The following is a 16,970-nucleotide window of genomic DNA, read 5'->3' on the forward strand; positions in this document are numbered from 1 at the left end:
TTCTTTTTTCAGTGAAAATCAATACAGATGGGCCTTTGTCCCTGGAATAGGTCACCTCGTAGTTGCAGAGCTTGAAAAGTGCTAACAATACCAAGGAAGCGGGGAGCAAGTATTGGCCTATTCCTGAGACAACTTGTTATGACGCAAAAGCGGTGGTCACAGTTTTGGCTTCCTCGTTACGGGTATAGCCACTCCTCAGTGCAGAGGGGCAATGTGAATGACGCCGCAGCTCAGTGCCTAGAGAGCATTCCTGTTGCTGACACACCTTTCTGCTTTCTTTACAGGCCTGAGGTAAGGTAGTAGTAGTAGGGGATGTTTTCCTACACTACCTTGAATTTGATCTTCAGATATGCATAAATATCCAGACATATGTGCCTTCATCCTTCCCAGAAGAACATTATTGCTGGCTTAGCACAGCAGGGGAACAGCAGAATAAGGTGTAGGATTGGTCCTCCTGGTAACCCTGCATAAGTATGCTGATCACCAGTAAAGAGACACACCTGGTTAATTTTTACAGATGAGTATATGTTTGATATTCCACTTAAGCCGTATGCTCCTCCCAGAACATGTGAGGCCTGGCTTGATGCACTCAGCAAAAGCAGAATGTGGCCAAAGCAGATGTCTACCTAGGGGCAGGTAACCATAACTCCTTGGTGTTGCAACTCAGCATTCCTTGCCTTTCCAAAGTCCCTGATTTTTTCCAGCATTATGCGTTTGTTGGAGGATGCACTTGGGATCTATATATAGCTGTTATAACTCCTGGAAAGAAGATTTTCTTACATTTAGTCTTTGCAAGGCTACTTCAGGCTCCACTGCAATGTTAGGGAGCTTTTCCACTGCCTTCAGAGGCCAGGACTTTGCTCTCTCTAAGGTCACTGCACAAAATTCAGTTAAGTATGAAAGGCTAATACAAGACAGAATAAAAAACTGCCGCTGAGGGGAGATTTTTATTCATGGAGAAAACGCTGGGGTGACAGCGTTCTGATATCTGCTGGGTACAGAATTGCAGTTTTTAATATTCTAGAAAGCTTTCCAGTGATTTAACACCTTTGTTGTTGCAGAGCTATGGTTGCAAATTATATAGAAACAAATGAATGCTCTTTTATCCAGATAGTGAAATTCACAAGTTTTTGCTGCTTGATGCTGAGAATAGTTTGCGTTATTTTGTATGTTCATTAACATTTTTCCACAAAATCAGTGTGACTGATTAGTCTAGAATGTAACATCAATCCGCCATTGTGACTCAGGGAAAAGATGTGCTTGAAAATTAAAGCCTTTTTTTGTATTCACTTATTTCCTCATCAGCCAAAACTCATACTGCCAGGCAGCTTGTTTATCTCACTGCTGAATGATCTAATTGAAGATATAATTGAAGAATCATTTTGGTTATATTCTAGTCACCAAATCTTAACACAAGACAATACACTGTATACACAAAGAATTTTTTTGTTAAATACAATCTTACACCCCACAGATTCATAATTCTGAAATTAAATTCATTTATGATGATAAAAATGCTGGAGTTTATGAAAGAGTAACAATAAAAGCTGCTTCCTTGTTTTGTAGATGCAGCAATAAAATTGAGCCAGAATGATATTTTTATTTTACTATTCCAAGCAAGCTATTCAGAAGCAAAGCTACAGTCTTTACTAAGGTGAAGTTTCCATTGGCTGTGAGGGTGATTAGATGCATGCATAAGGACTAGCTTTCTAGCTACTCCATGACAACAATGAAATGCATAGGTTGATCCCGCTCGTGCTGAAGATGGTAGGAGTCACGCTGCTTCACCTGGTGCAGCACGCCTAGCATAAGCTAAATTAAGCAGAAAGCAGTTTAGTAAAAAGCATCAGTTTAAGGAGGATGTGAGTAGGTGATTTTTTTTTTTTTTTTTTTTTTTATACACACACTCCAGCCTGGCTTTCCCCTTGATTCCAAATATTGCAGGCCAGACACAGTAGCTGTATCGAGGGGGTGGAGGCTCATGGTTTCTTTCTTTCTGTCCAGTACATGCTCTGGCTTATCAAAAAGCTTCAAGTGGAAGCCGATTTTCACACCAGAAATAACTGACCTCTCCTCCATACTTGAGTTTTAGAGATCGTATAAGACAGTACACAGGGCTTTTTCATTTTCTTACTCAGTGTCATCAAAGGGACTAGCAAATTATCCCTTTTTCTTTCTTTCAACTGGTAAATGTTGGACACCTTGAGGTGGCAGGTGCTTAAATACAATTGATTTCAACAGTACAATGATAATTTAAACCAGCTGAAAAGCAAGGAGAAAATACAAACTCTGGAGCTATAATGCGCTGACACTAGAAAATTATGCAAATATTTCTGTTGATTCCCTACTGGGACTGCCTGACTAAATAAGGATTTATTAATCCTTAAAAACCCTGAAAAAGATCTCAGAAAAAAAAAATCCAATAATTTCTAGCAACAGCCAACATTTAACACCAGAATAATCCATGCCTAAGTCTATCCTTAAACCTTTTGTTGCACCAGACAGGAATAAAGGAGAACTAAGCAATATGAGGACCTCCTGGCTAAATCAGGGATTACTGGATTTTAGATGCTGCCGTGGGATCCCTGCTACCCTAAGAGGGGGTGTCACACACATTACCTTTAAGACAGGCCAAGGTAGCTGTCATGCGTAAAACAACCTGTTCCACCCAGTGAACTACTGTATTTCACAGTCAAAGTTCTTCCAGACACTGTCTTGCATTTTCCTCTCTCAATTTCATGCCGTATGCCTGATGGATTATTACATTGTTCCTTCATTAAACATTTGTAGATAGGTATGGATACAGCTATACAACTGTAGATAATCTCCCCTTTATCTACCACACAAACCCTATACGTTTCTCCCTGGATCTGATTACATTATCCTTCTCCCTCCAATTTGAAGCATATCTTTGTAGCTTTATATGCTTCTCTGAGTGAGTGAGTACTGGAGCTTTACATTGTTGCGTGGTCTATTGGCCAGCCTGGTTTGTGACATGAAGGATTTTCATGTGGCTCTGGAGTATGTGTGTCAGTATTTCCCCCACCTTTTCACCTTGCAAGTGCAGGCCAACACCTTTGATTCTTGCATGCTTAAATCCCATTCACATACCACTTCCTCACTTACCTGTTAACACCTTTTCAGCTTTCTCACTTTCACAATATAATTATCACGTTCTCAATCTCTTATAATTCAGTATGAGAATTTCCCTTAAGCTTTTTTTTCTTCCTTTTGCAATTCTGACTAAAGTCACACTGACATTGCATCAAAGCACCTTGCAGAGAGCTGTACTTTGCCATTTGTCACTACTTCTTTTGTTACAGTGCTTCACCCAGGGTATTAATTCACGTGACAGTATTATGTACAAAGCAAAATCAAAATCCCCAAGTGATGCCCTGGCTCCTACATCACAAAACTGATCTGGAAGTTTACCCTTGATCAGTAAAATGACATGGGGCACAGGAGTAATCTACCATTCTCCCCTGATCTGCTAATTATAGCTCAGCATTTAGGACCATTATTCACATAAGTAAGTGCTACCAGAATAGACTTAGGTGGTTCCTTTAGCACAAGTTAGCCCTCACAAACATAGCAGAATTTGACCCTTTGTGATTCTATTAGAAAAAGGCAATCTGGTTTGTAAGGCAAGATCTGTTCTTTATAAACCCATGCTGTTTATCGCTCTTGTCACCACTGCCCTGGATTTAGTTATTTTTCTCTCAATATTTGTTCCATTATTTTAACGAGCAACACAATTATAGTTCTGGGCTTTGATCCTGAAACGAGCTCAGCAGGAGCCTTACAAGTGACAAAATTCAGTTAATTTCATGTCCTTTTTCACTTACTGCCCTGTCCAACTAGTATGAAAGTCACTGGAAATTTTTCCTCATTGACTTAAACGAAACCTGGGTAACATACTAAGGAACAGCTTTCAATGATGCTTCACCCAGCTGCACTCTTTCCTTTGTAAAGCGTTTTTACCACAGGTCTTACTAAAGGCTCAGCCTTAGCGTACTTCCCTCAGTGTTTCCCCTTAACTCTTTCAGCCACTGTTTTATTTCTTAGCCTTCTTGTTTCGGGCTCTCTTGGTCTTCCTGAAAGGCCACCTCTCCTAGCTTTCCCTCTCCAGTGTACCTTTTGTTCTGTGCCATCCCTGGGTACGTGACCCCTCATTGGAAAAGCTGCTTTCTCCATGCATGCCTGTGTCCAGAAGTCCTGAGCAGCAGGAGCCGTGGTTTTATGAAGGACCAAACAGCGGGTGGGGGGTGGTGTTATTGAAACCTCTTTGGCTTAGGAAATTGGGCTGAAATTCCTCGTAGAACGCTTCAGACTCCCACATACTTTCGGACTCTTCCCATCCCAGTAGAAACCAGTAAGTGAGAGAGATGTGAAAAGGGGGATAGAAAATGGGAGAAAAAAAGTTTTAGGCATTATAAATGTTTGTGTTGGGCTTAAGGAAGGGGTAAAGGGTTAGCCTGATCCTTGCTTTGTCTGATATGATTTATATACCACTGTTGACAACAGCAGAGGCCAACACCACAATATGGATTAACAGCTTGGCAGTGAAGGACAGACTCATTTATTTACTTTTCATTACAGAGTTCATGGGTTTTGGACTCTCATATAGGACATGCTGGGAGATTTCTCTATATTTTCCTAACATTTACTCCCAAGTAGACCTTGGATGAGGGGGCAGGCTTTGATTTGTGGACACTGGTATTCTGTTGTGTATTAGATACTGTATTTCCTTGGCACTTTGAACATCTGACTTAAAACAGACAAAATAATAAAAATGTAGAAAACATTTCAGGATATTAAAATCAGAATTAAACCATAAAAGAACAAAATATTTGGTCTTTTCTGGATGTAAGGACTTTGTGGGGAAAAAAAAAAAATAAATCCAGCCCAACAAAAAACCCAACCCAAACTACTCAACTATAACCTTACACATCAAGTATTTAACCCAGAGCAATTTTTAATGGCCAAATCATGTAAAATTATATAGCAGTTCATAAAGGTGAATCCTCACCAACAGCTGCTTTAGCAAGGTTCACTAGCAAGTGGAGTTTTAAAAACTGAAACTTGCTTTTTCATGTGATATATTGACCTCTTGATTTCTCAGAACTGCTTGATCACAATTTTATTCCCTTTTGCAGCAAATGCCACAGGAATTTGTCAGTTTACTAACTAACCTGGGAGCTGTTGTGTCATCCATATTCACTTAGACATTGTCAGAGGTGGTAGCAACATTCGGGTCTGATGTCAAGACAGCAGATTCAGTCATGAAAGTGTCTTGTTTTGTGTATTTACACAAAAAGAAAGATCTATAGTTTTTACTTAAATATTCCCAAGGTAGTTTTTGTACAAGGCTGGATTATTATTATTTTTTTTAATGTTAGACAGTATGTTTGGTTATGAATATTTGCAAATGACACCTTGGATTTTTAAGAGGCATCTTGGTGGAAGAAATTCTTCACACACACATTCCTGCAATCTAAGAAGAAACTGTAGACCACTAAAGCCTGGCAAAAGAAAGTGAAATAAAAATGACTGTTCCCTTTTTTTTCCTGCAACTGCCATTATTAAGAATATTAAATAAGAAATCTGACAGATGGAAATATTTAGATTGGAGCTCAGAGAGAAGATGCAATATTTTCAAAATGGATTCTACTCTACTTTTTAGTCTCCAATGCCTCTATTAAAAAAGCATGAGGCAGAGTTATTCTAATGGAAAACATTATATTTGCATTTATATGACAGAGTGGAAACCAAAGTTTAAAACCACAAATTACTTTATATGCAACATTTTAGCATTGGGGTTTGAAGTGTCCAGATTTCACGAAATATCAGATATTTTGAACTGAAGATATTATCCAGGGTAGAGGAGAGGTCAAAATAAATGTTTGCTCTACTCTCTAAAAGACCTCAAAAGAACACTGTGGAGTATATGACCACCAGAACTGTGCCAAATAGCCGGAAAAGATACAAAATAGTAGGAAGCAATTTTCCCTTAAATTAGAGGTTGCTGGAGTTCTTGCTCAGACTGACTTCAAAATATCATTTAATTACTGATGTTCTATTTGTAACTAGAAAAAAATATTTTCTAAATTAGTCTTATCAAATTTGCATCAGAGCCTTAGCTTTAGTTAATATCTTAATAGGAGGCAACATAACAGGAGACTAACTGACATAATTAGTACCTACAGCAATCTGAGTTTATTCTAAAGAAGAGTAATGTTTAAAGATCATGTTTAAGTGATTACAAAGAACATGGAGGTTCTCTCTTTACAAGGCGCCACATGGAGAAGAAAAGGAGGGACAGGAACAAGTTGCACTGGGAGAGGTTTTATTTTGTTGTAAGCAATTCTTTTACACCAAGAACAATCACCCACCGAAACAACCTCCCCAGGGATGTGGTGGAGTCCCCCATCACTTGATGTTTTCAATATGCGACTGGACAGGGTGCTAGATAATCTCCTCTAGGCTCCCTTTCCCATGAAAAGCTAGACCAGAGGATCTTTTGAGGTGCTGTCTAACCTGGGCAATTCTATGGTTGTGCGATCATCTGCACTGCTGCAACATAGATGTTCAAGGGTGAGGCAAACACCATTGCCTATTCCTTTTCAAGGTGATGAATGGAAAAAGTATGTAGCATTTCAAAATGGTACATGTTAAGAACATGAGAGAAGACCGAGTTGTATTTTTTAGTTCTTTACCATTTACAAGATTCCCCATTGCTTTTCAAGTAGTCTTATCTGAAAACATTTTAGACAAAAAATTCCAGTAGGCAATGTTTTCAAAGGCCCTGTCCTCACTCATCTGTGGCATTAGAAAACATCAATCATGCTGAATGCTTCATCTCCCCAAATAGTACCTCTGGTACCTGCCATTCCTAGGCTGTCACAGACATTTCCTCTCTAGCAGAATTCATCTGCAACAGGGCCAGTATCTAAGAGGTTTATTAATAAAAGATTATACAGCTGCTGTATTCTATTTGTGTTCATATAAATAATTCAGGCATAAAGGAATTCCCTCGTTCTTTTTACAGACTGGGAAAAAAATATAGTGCAATGTCAAAGACGATCATGGCAAATCAATCTGTTCTTACATTCTTTTACTAAAGACACACAATGAGTTACAGCAACAGAGTGAAAAAGACTACCAGAACAATCAAATATGGGGTACAAAGTGAAAAGAACCATAGAAGGTGACACATACACAACATACAACAACCAGCAAGGAAACAAGAGGAAATGGTTGTATTATGCTAACGCTGGTCAGAAGGTAACTGTGTTTTCTGAAAAATTTCAAAATAGTCTTTCTATTTTTCATATTACATATTGAAATAAAATCAAATCACTGTCATGGAAAGAATACCCCAAAAACACAGAAAGGACTCAACTCATCAGCTTGGCTGACCAGGGCACTCACCTGAGGCTGGAAAGCATCTCCACACTGACAATCCAGAGCAAGATTTTGAAAGGGTCTGTGCCCTATCCCAGAGGTAGCTTGATCAGTCAGATGTTCTTCTGCACCTATCTCTTCTTGGTTCTGAATTCAAAAAGTTTCGGCATGAATGTAACCCATCAAACCCATTTTGCAAAAAAAAAAAAACAGAACCAAATCCCATTGCTACAATTTTATCAGCTGCAAATGAGCTACTCTGATTTGCACCAGCTGAGAAATAGAGTCAGAGAGGGAAACCTCATCGATTACAGGTGATATCTATTTCCTCTCTTTGCTTGTCATCTTCCCGTCACTTTACAGATCATCTAAATTAAACCTTCAAGCAACCTCATTTCCCATTTCTTAACTCTTCTGCTCTGTCTTATTGCTCCTCAGCCTAAAGAAGCATTCTGCGAAACTGCAGGATTGACCTACACCTATAGCTTTTAAAATAGGTTTCTGAAGTCTCCAACATATTCTTTCTTGCCCCCATAAACAAACACTACTTGTATCAATGGGCTCAGCTCACATGCCTCCCACGCCTCCAAGTAACTGCAACAGTATGTCATAATTACCCCAGCATGGTCACATCTGATGAAGATACAAATTCAATTCACCGTGAAGGACATGCCTAACGAATTTAATTAGAGGAGAATTTGCAAAGTCAGTCAGTAGAAGTTAGTATCTCCTGCTATAGGAATATAGAGCTAGTTACATCAGAACCAGTTACAGGGAGTCAAAGTCATATTCCATAAAAGTAACAGACAGCTTTTTCATGTACAAATCCTGCATCTATAAAGACATCCATAAATCATGCTAACTGACAATTCCATTCCACTGTTGAGAAAAGATAGATTAAAGACCTAACAGGGGTGAAAGTGAGCCACCAGACCACTCAAAACAAGTGTTTCACGATCTTCTTAGACTCCAGCCTTTTTTCTCTGGTTACTGCTAGAGAGGAACAGCAACAAAAATAAACCAATTAAGTATCAGTTCTTTAGCTCGGTATGCTCTTTTAAACTTCCGCATGAAAACTGCTTACTGTACTACAGAAAATGTTGCATGATTGAGTAAAAAAAGCTACAAAATATAAGGTCAATCCTCTATTGCTAGCACAAGCATTCTAACAAGCATTCTAGTAATTTACTGCATTTATAATTCCTTTGGTTTGGAAAAACAGATTATTCCTGTGTCAGAAAAACAACTCCTCTTAATTAACTTCTAATCCTGCCTTTTTGTTGTGGAGCCATCTCTTTTACATAAGCATTTATAAACCACTTCCATTGTGTTTCATGTTGTACTTTGTGCACTTTATTCTATTAGTCAACATTACACTTACATTTTACAGTGATACCAAAGTATGGAGCTACTAATATGATGGAAATACCCTAAAAACATAGCCTGACTTCACTAATTTCTGGTAAGACTAAGCCATTCTAAAATACCCTATTTCATTTTTAAATAAATCAAAAACTGGTACAAGAACACTAAGTCAACTGCTTTTATAAGTCCATTAAAAAGTGCTGATCCTCCTATAAAGCAGAACTTTTTGAACACTTACTTTGTTCCAACATCCACAGTTTGAGTGCCCTTACTGCTCTTATAAAAACAAATACAACTTTCAGTTTGGCTCTTCAAAAGCATAATTGATTCCTGTTCATAGGTTTCCAGAGCCATAAGTGCCAAAAGTCTTAATAAAACATAGGAAATCCTCAAGAAATTAAAAATTCAATATTAATTTTCCATTATTTTCTTTTAAATAATGAATATATGGAATTATTGCTGTCATTTTTAATAAGAATGCAAAGAATCAAGATATTGGACACTGGTAAGGCTGCTAAAAAGAGGATTTTGGCTCACTGATCCACTAGTAGATCAGTCAAGATCAGTCAAATAATGCCACTAGGATAATGGATAGTTTGCAAAGGAGGTAAACAACAAATTATAGCATTTCTGATAATGTGACTATTCTGTAAGGTTACAAGTGTTCTGAAACACATTGAGAAGTTTCTAAAGGACAGTATTTTTTTAACAGGAAATGTAATGTGCCAAGAGCACTGTCTCTGTCACTTCATCATCCAGCTGTATGAAAATCTCTTTGCTGTCTTCTAGTCTTACCTGCAGTTTTTTCCCTCTGTATTTCCTACCTGCCTGCCTCTGGGTTCACTTCTCCATTAGGGAGTTATAATCCAAACAAGAGTATATATGAATTCCCTTCTGTGGGAGCAAAAAAAAAAAAAAAGTTACCAAGATCTTTATAAAGCCTCAGGCACTACGGAAAAGCCAGAATGCAAGACTAAAAAATGCCTGAGGCTTATGGCAAAGGGCAGCATAATTCATAGTCTAGGGGAGTGTATGAAAATGTAGATGTGTGTTATTGAAACTGAAGAGCAGAGACATTCCTAGGACCTGGAGGACTGCAATCAGTACAGTAAGTTCCTCCATGCTGAAGGAAGACTTAGAAGTCACTTTTGGCCTGAGATCCCAGATGAGCCTCTTGCAGTGAGAGGTGCCATTTTTAGAAATATAGTATGTCAGATGCTTATGCCAGGCTCAGTCTACAGTGCAACTGGAAATTGCAGCAGCCTTTGTAGATGAAGAGCACCTTCCTCTTTTGCATGAAAAAGTGGTGACATAAAACCTTTGGGCAGCCCATTCTTACAGCCCTCGGGAACTGAAGCATTGGAAAGTGGCTTAAAGATCTACCTCTGGACATTTGACCCTCTCTATTTTTAAGACATCTGAAATAAGCCTCGAAACTGTACTTGTCAGTTAGATAAGCCCAAAACACTGTTATTTGTGTTACTACAACACCAGGTACATGGCTGAATGGAGATCTTGATAATTATTTAATATAAAAAAATTAGGTGTAAAAAAAACCAGTGGAGGATATCTTCAAATAAAATATAGAAGAAACATATCCACATCCATCCACTTTTTTAAGGATACTGTGTTTCTGCTAGTACCGTGGAAATTTGATTATGAAAATAATAAAAATGCACCTTTTTAGAAACATCATCACTTGATATACCTGCACTCAAGAATATTGATCTATACCTTGGTAATTTAAAGAAACTGTCTCTTTTTGTAATTGGATAAATCTTCTTCACCTATTTCTTAGGTTCAATAGAATATAAATATAAATTTCCAATAACGCCTGATGAAAAAGAAAAATAACCCCCCCTTTTTTGTTAGCGGTAGTTATATTTCACATGGGAAACAGAGGTAAAAATATAAGGCCCATGAACCTAATTAAATAAGACACTCAGCATTTGAAAATGATCTAATTTTTAACCTATTTTTCAAAACCTTGTGCTCAAGTACGAGAAAGAGAGATTCACAAAGACTTGGGAGGCGCTAACCTGTCAACAGAGGGCAAGTGAGAAGGCTGGCCTTTCCAGGCAAAAGTTAGGCTTTGTGGATACCCCTCCTGAGCATCCCTGGCACTACTCCATTCTTAGCAGCACTGTTGAGTTGCAGGAAAGGTTGACAATTCTGGGATGAAACAAACTTCCATCAGATTAGGAAATTAAGGGTCCTAAAGCTGTAGGTTTGGTATCTCATGGGGAGCTTCCTGGGAAATGACCCAAGAAACCATAAAATATATTTTTCTGAAGTACTGAAAGCCAAAGTAAGGATTTTTTTTCTTCTTTTTAATTTGAAGTCCCCCAAATAATGAAGTCATATGCTAATGTAAGGTTATTGTGCAAAGGTCAACCCCCTAAATTTCTAGAGTTTCTTTCCTGTAAATATTTCTTTAAAGTTGCACATTCTGGATATGAAAAGGAAGAGTGCCACAGTTTGAAAGGAGAAACATGGGCAATACAGTGAAAGAGAAAAGCTGGAGGTGGTGGTGGGTGGGTGGGGGGAAAGTAGAACTAAACTTAACTGTTTTATTTGCTACTGTATTTTAGTCTTATAAATATCATCATCTAAGGGAGTGTAACAGAAATACATTTGTGTAAATGAGTATCAAATGAGATGTATCCCTCAGGCTCTGGAAAGTAGCCACTGCAATTTTCTATTGGTCCTAGAACAGTGCCTCATAAAAAAAAAATAAAAATTTAAAAGCTCAACAGAGGGAAAATCCATGCCATGTTAGCATTTAACTTCACAATGCGGTGCAAAACAAAATGACAGCGTGAAGAATGTTGCTAGAAACGTAAGGAAGCAGTGCAAGTTCTAAGCTACTGCCATCACTAAACTCTCTGAACATGAGAGATGTCAAAAAATCATCCTCAGAAGAGCCTTCTGTCCTTAGCACTGCATATAGAATTTGGCATTGATCTATCCACAGAGAAGGCCCATTTTTTAGATGTTTGTAAAAATGAAACAGAAATTTTAATTAACAATTTTGAAGAGATTCCAAAATGTATTTTGTTGTGTCAAGCACCTTGCTTAGTAGGAAGACTTTTCTCTCATCAGCAGATTTTCTCCAAGTATCTTACAAAACCCAAAAAGTACAGATATCATTTGTGAAAATACTCCTCAGAACTATGACCTGTATAAAGGAATGCAGGTGTATGCATAAACCTGTATAACTTCCATGGGCATATTTAAAGCAAGATTTACCCTTTATGTAAGTGTTGTCCTGAACACAAGACAGACTACTAAAAATCTGTATAAAAGGTGTCTTTTCCTAAATATATGTATTTCACATATATTTATAAATTTTTAGAAATGTATTAATGCCCTTTTTAAAGATCATTAGAAAATCAACCAGATTTCTATAGTGTGCATAGACAGCAAAAAAGAAGTTTAATTTCTATGAAATATAGTTTAATATATTCTAAAGTAAATGAACATAAATTAACCATATTAAGAAAAATAAGAAAAAAAGTTACATATTGCTGCCTTTATGTACAATAACATTTTTGGATATTTTCCAAACATTTATCAGAAAAATTGCTTCAGCACACTATAAAAGGCTTCTATACTTTTTCATAAGTGTTCCCATCCCCCCCAGTATTCCTCTCCCAAATAAAGTAGAACATATGCTTATGAAAATATATTCCACATTTTCTCTTGATATATCCAATATGCATATCAATATTATTTTTTGCCATGTATCACTTTACCATATATCACATTTTCATAAGTATACTTTAAACATAATCAAAATATTTCAGAACATATTGCTTCTACCATACGAAACACAGGAAAATCTGCCATCAGTGGTCACCCAAGAGACCAACAAAAAAAATAAATCACTGCTTAACAGAGGTGGTCTTTTTCTGAAGTCAAAGCAGCAGAGTGCATTCAATACTTGTGGGAATACTTTGGTTTGGTTTCTTTAAGACAAGAAATGGCTTAAACAGGGTGGTCCCATGAATAACTCCCTGTCTCACTTACTTGACAATAACTCAAATAATAACATAATAAGCCTTACCCATATGTAACACAATTCCACGTGGGCTTGACTGATCCTAAAGGTGCATAAACCGGCAAGTTTGAAATGCAGAACTGGTTTTCCCTTCGTGAAGGTCTTTGGGTCTTTTTTTTTTTTTTTTTTTTTTTTTTAAGTATTGAGCAAGACGTAATTTGGAACAAAATGACAATGATGGTGTAAAAAGGTTTTTTGTTAACAATTGCTTTACAGTTGTTTTACAATTGCCATTTTTCAAAATAAAAGCACATCTTCTTTATCTCTTCTATTTTTCCATATCCAGCTTTTATCAATAACTGAAAAGAAAAAAGAAAAAGGGGAGGGGGTGACAAATAAACAACCCTCAAATCTTTCAAATGTCCCATATTTATGTATCATAACCTTTACTTGTTCGCCAATTGTTGCCACACCCATGTAACTCAAGGCCCTGCAACTTTTACATCACTCATTTCTGAATTAACCACCATCACCTTTTTTCCTCCCCTTGGCAGCATCCTCAAGAAGGACTTTGCAGTGTCTACTGAAGTAGTCCTGGTAAGGTTGGATACCAGGAAAAGAAGTTAGGAAAACACAAGACAGGAAGAATAATGGAGGCACACAGACACAGGGACTGAGTGAGGAGGAGCCAGGAGAGTGGGAACACACACAGCTTTCAGGGAGAAAAAGAAATATTGCAATCTCAAGAAGCAGCTGAAGAGAACAAAGCAGTATATTTAAGAGGGTATAAAAACTCATGCCAGTCAGCAAGTTTCCCCCTAATATCAGCACTGCCTTCCGCTCCCCTGGACAGGTAACGCATGCTGGCTGCCTGGAGGCACAGTCAGACCTTGGGTTGATGCCTGAGACCCCATGAGACCATCTCAACAGACACAAGCGAAAGGGAGGCCTCTGAGAAATTTCACAGCTAATTGTGAGAAGGCAGAGGGGGTTTTCTTGTTTTGTTTTGCTTTTGACTTTATAATCCCTGGGGCTTTCGCAATAAACCTTTGAGCATAATAAAATATTTCCTGCTAAAGCAGATTGTTCTTACCAGCCACAGAAATTCCCCACACACTCTTTGGAGTGCTACGAAGCGCTCGCACCAACTGTTTGCAACCACCAGGCCCAGCAAACTGTCATTAAAAAGCGACAAAGTTTATCAGCCCACCCACTTTTGACTTGGTTTGCAATCTAAGGTTTTGGTCTGCTATTGATCTCCTCTGAGTTCATGCATTTCCAAGCTATGAGTGGTCAAGAACACCTGCTCTTTCCTGCTCCTCCAGATGCACATACACAGATTTTTGGCCAACCGAGGCTGTGTGCAGTGCTGTCAAATGCGGGCAGCCTCACTGTCATCAAGCTTTTGTTGCCTTTACACTAAAGAAGCCGCAATTTGCTCAGTGTTGGCCTGACGTTGGGACCACCTGGAAGCCCTTTTTCCTACGGACACCTGGGCCTCTGGGCGCTTTATCCCTGGGGGCACTGCAAGGAAACAAAATCTTCAGAAAATCCTTTCAAGTACTCTGCAAGGGGTGGCAGTCACTGTCTGGAAGGTCTTCAAGCAGTCGTTTAAGCATCATTGACTGCAGTTTCATCGTTGCATTTGAGACAAGCCAAGACAGGGTTGCTAGTGTGAGAGGGACAGTCTGACCTGTTGGGCATGGCCACCACCCCCAGAGACCACTTGATGAAGCAGGCAGGGAGCTTGTCTGGCCCCAAACCAACCCATACTCGTGTATTTTGTTTTTCCCAGTGAAAGCAGCTTCTGGGTCTGGCTGACTGACCACACAAACACAGAACTGCAGAAACATCCAGGACAGCAGAGACAAGTGAGACAACTACCTCCTTTCAGCAAGAGCTGCTACCCAGGGCAGTTTAAAATGATCATGAAAAAGCAATCTGAAATATGTCTGAAACTACTTATTCCAGAGATATCATGCCAAATGCGTCTCAGCAGCAGTGTCCACAGAAGGTGATCTGAGAGAACTGTACTAATTTTCAGAAGGGTGTTAGGTTCTAGTACTGGATGCTGCCAAAGACATGGTGAGGTAGAAAAAGCCTGGGCAGTTTTATTAGTCTGTTGTCAAGATTATTCCATCTTAAACTACAGCAGTAAAGACCTTACAGACTTCCTTTCTAGGACTCAATTTTTTGAGAAGATCATGGGAGCAGGAAGGACTTCAGAACTTTTCATTTCATAGGAAAAAATTGATGGGGTGCCAGAAGTAATTTTTCAAGTATGACATTAAAGTGCCTTGGGAGGACTACACCAGAAACCCAATGGTTGAAAAAAACCCCAACCCCCAAAACATCCAAAGACAAAATGCCCCTTGAACTCAGACTGTCCTGAGCAGAACCAAATGGTGCAGAGGGGTGTCTCAGCATCAGCGGGAAGTGTGATCCAGACCACCTACCCCAGCATCTTCCTCTCTGCCCAGCTTCTCAGGCTCTAGGAATCCATCAGATTAAAACCAACATGCAACTATTTCTGCTTTTTCTGCTTTAAAATATCTTCAAATGGCTAAAGTAATTCTATAATAAATAGCTTTGCTGTTTGGATGAGGCTTCATATGCCAAATGTTAGCCTGGAATGACTATTTATAGCGGAGTTTAAAGTCCCTGAAAATAGGGATTTATATTTATAATGGAAAGGTTGACGAGTTTTTACTGTAGCTATATTAGCAGACCATCCTATAATAAAAAGGTGTAATTTTAACAAGAGCACTTATAATAGCAGTATAATGTAGTTAGGAAAGAATGAACTTTACAAGGTGAATGTACAATTTAACACAAATACTCATGCCAAAAAATCAAGCAGCAGATCACAAGAACAGTCTATTTAGCATACAGTTTCTCATAAACGATCTGATTTTATAGACTTTTATCAATGAGAAATACATCATCTTCATCCATAAATAAGAATTGGTAAAGTCTTCATCAATTTTAATAGCTGATGTCTTACACAAAGTTATATTTACTTCAAAGAAGTTTATAAATAGAATTCAATGGATTATTAAATTGTATCAACGGTAGTCAGTGGACTAACAGTATAATAGTAAGAAGAGGAGCTATACATGCAAATTCAATAAATTTCAGGATTTATTAGAACGTAGCATCGAAATGTCCTTTTAGGAATTAATAAAAAAGAGGACAAATGCTGATTCCACGGAAGAGATGGAAAAACCTCTAGGAAGATAAAAGGAATACAAAGAATACATCTGGGATTTTTCTACAGATAACACAAGCAAATCCTGTCTAAAACTTAGGATGATCTATTTCCCTCCTCCCTTGTATCATCATAAGGGAAGAAAAAATAGCTTTGTACAAGGGGTTGAGAAGACCCCTGCAGACCCAGCATGCAGGCCAGCAGTCTTCAAAAACAGCAACGTGTAGGTACTCTGCAAAACTGCAAAAAAAAAAAAAAAAAAATAGTACTGGGGCGACTATTGCAGCCCTAAAGCTCCTCTCACAAAAGGATTTCTATAAACAATGACATTATCAGCATCATCTTGTCTATCTCACTCTCATACTTCTTTTCTGGCTGGTCTTTTCAAAGCTGTGTCAGAGGCCCTCTCCTAGCACAGATGGGAGTATATTTGCACAAGGGTGGGCTGCAGCTGTCATGCAGTATATGCAGTACATGCAATATGCATTTTGATAGCACAAGGAATCTCTCACTGCAGCCTACAAGCCTCCACTCAGACAAAGGCTGACCAAGCAGCCCTGCCCAAAGTCTCCCTTTGGTGACACTACTCCCAGGTTCTTCCTACAGCATAAATCTGTGGAGCTGTAACTAGGGCTAGACCTAAAAGTGGTCTTTTCAAAAAGGAAAAAAAGCCACTGCGAGTACTCTTGTGAAGCACTCCCTGTAGGGCAATGAACCTGTCGGTTAATAAATATAAAAAAGACCTAGTTCCACAAAAGCTTACACACCTGCTTAAATTTAAGCCCCTGAATACTCCCTCTGTATGTCAGTGGGCCTTCTCACTTGAAACCGAGAAAAATCCATTAAGTATTTATAGGATCAGGAAATGAAGCACAAAAGTTGCTGGTCTTCTCCCACATCGTCTACAAGAATTAAAAGCAAATCCTCCCAATTTGTAAGATGCATTGTAAAAGAAACTACATTGTGTGGCTCTTTCAATACTGTAAGAAAAGC

At 38.4% G+C, this 16,970-nt stretch overlaps 1 long non-coding RNA gene across 1 annotated transcript in view; it reads right to left on the bottom strand.

Moving 5' to 3' along the window:
• LOC308058567 overlaps window positions 1–16,970 on the bottom strand; it is a 60,251-nt gene continuing 43,281 nt past the window's right edge. The window contains exon 2 of the long non-coding RNA XR_013925890.1: window positions 1–16,970. This exon is cut by the window's right edge and continues 16,252 nt beyond it. This is a non-coding gene — a long non-coding RNA (uncharacterized lncRNA).

The sequence above is a fragment of the Falco punctatus genome, assembly GCF_963210335.1.
Source record: "Falco punctatus genome assembly, chromosome: 2".
Classification (NCBI taxonomy): domain Eukaryota; kingdom Metazoa; phylum Chordata; class Aves; order Falconiformes; family Falconidae; genus Falco; species Falco punctatus.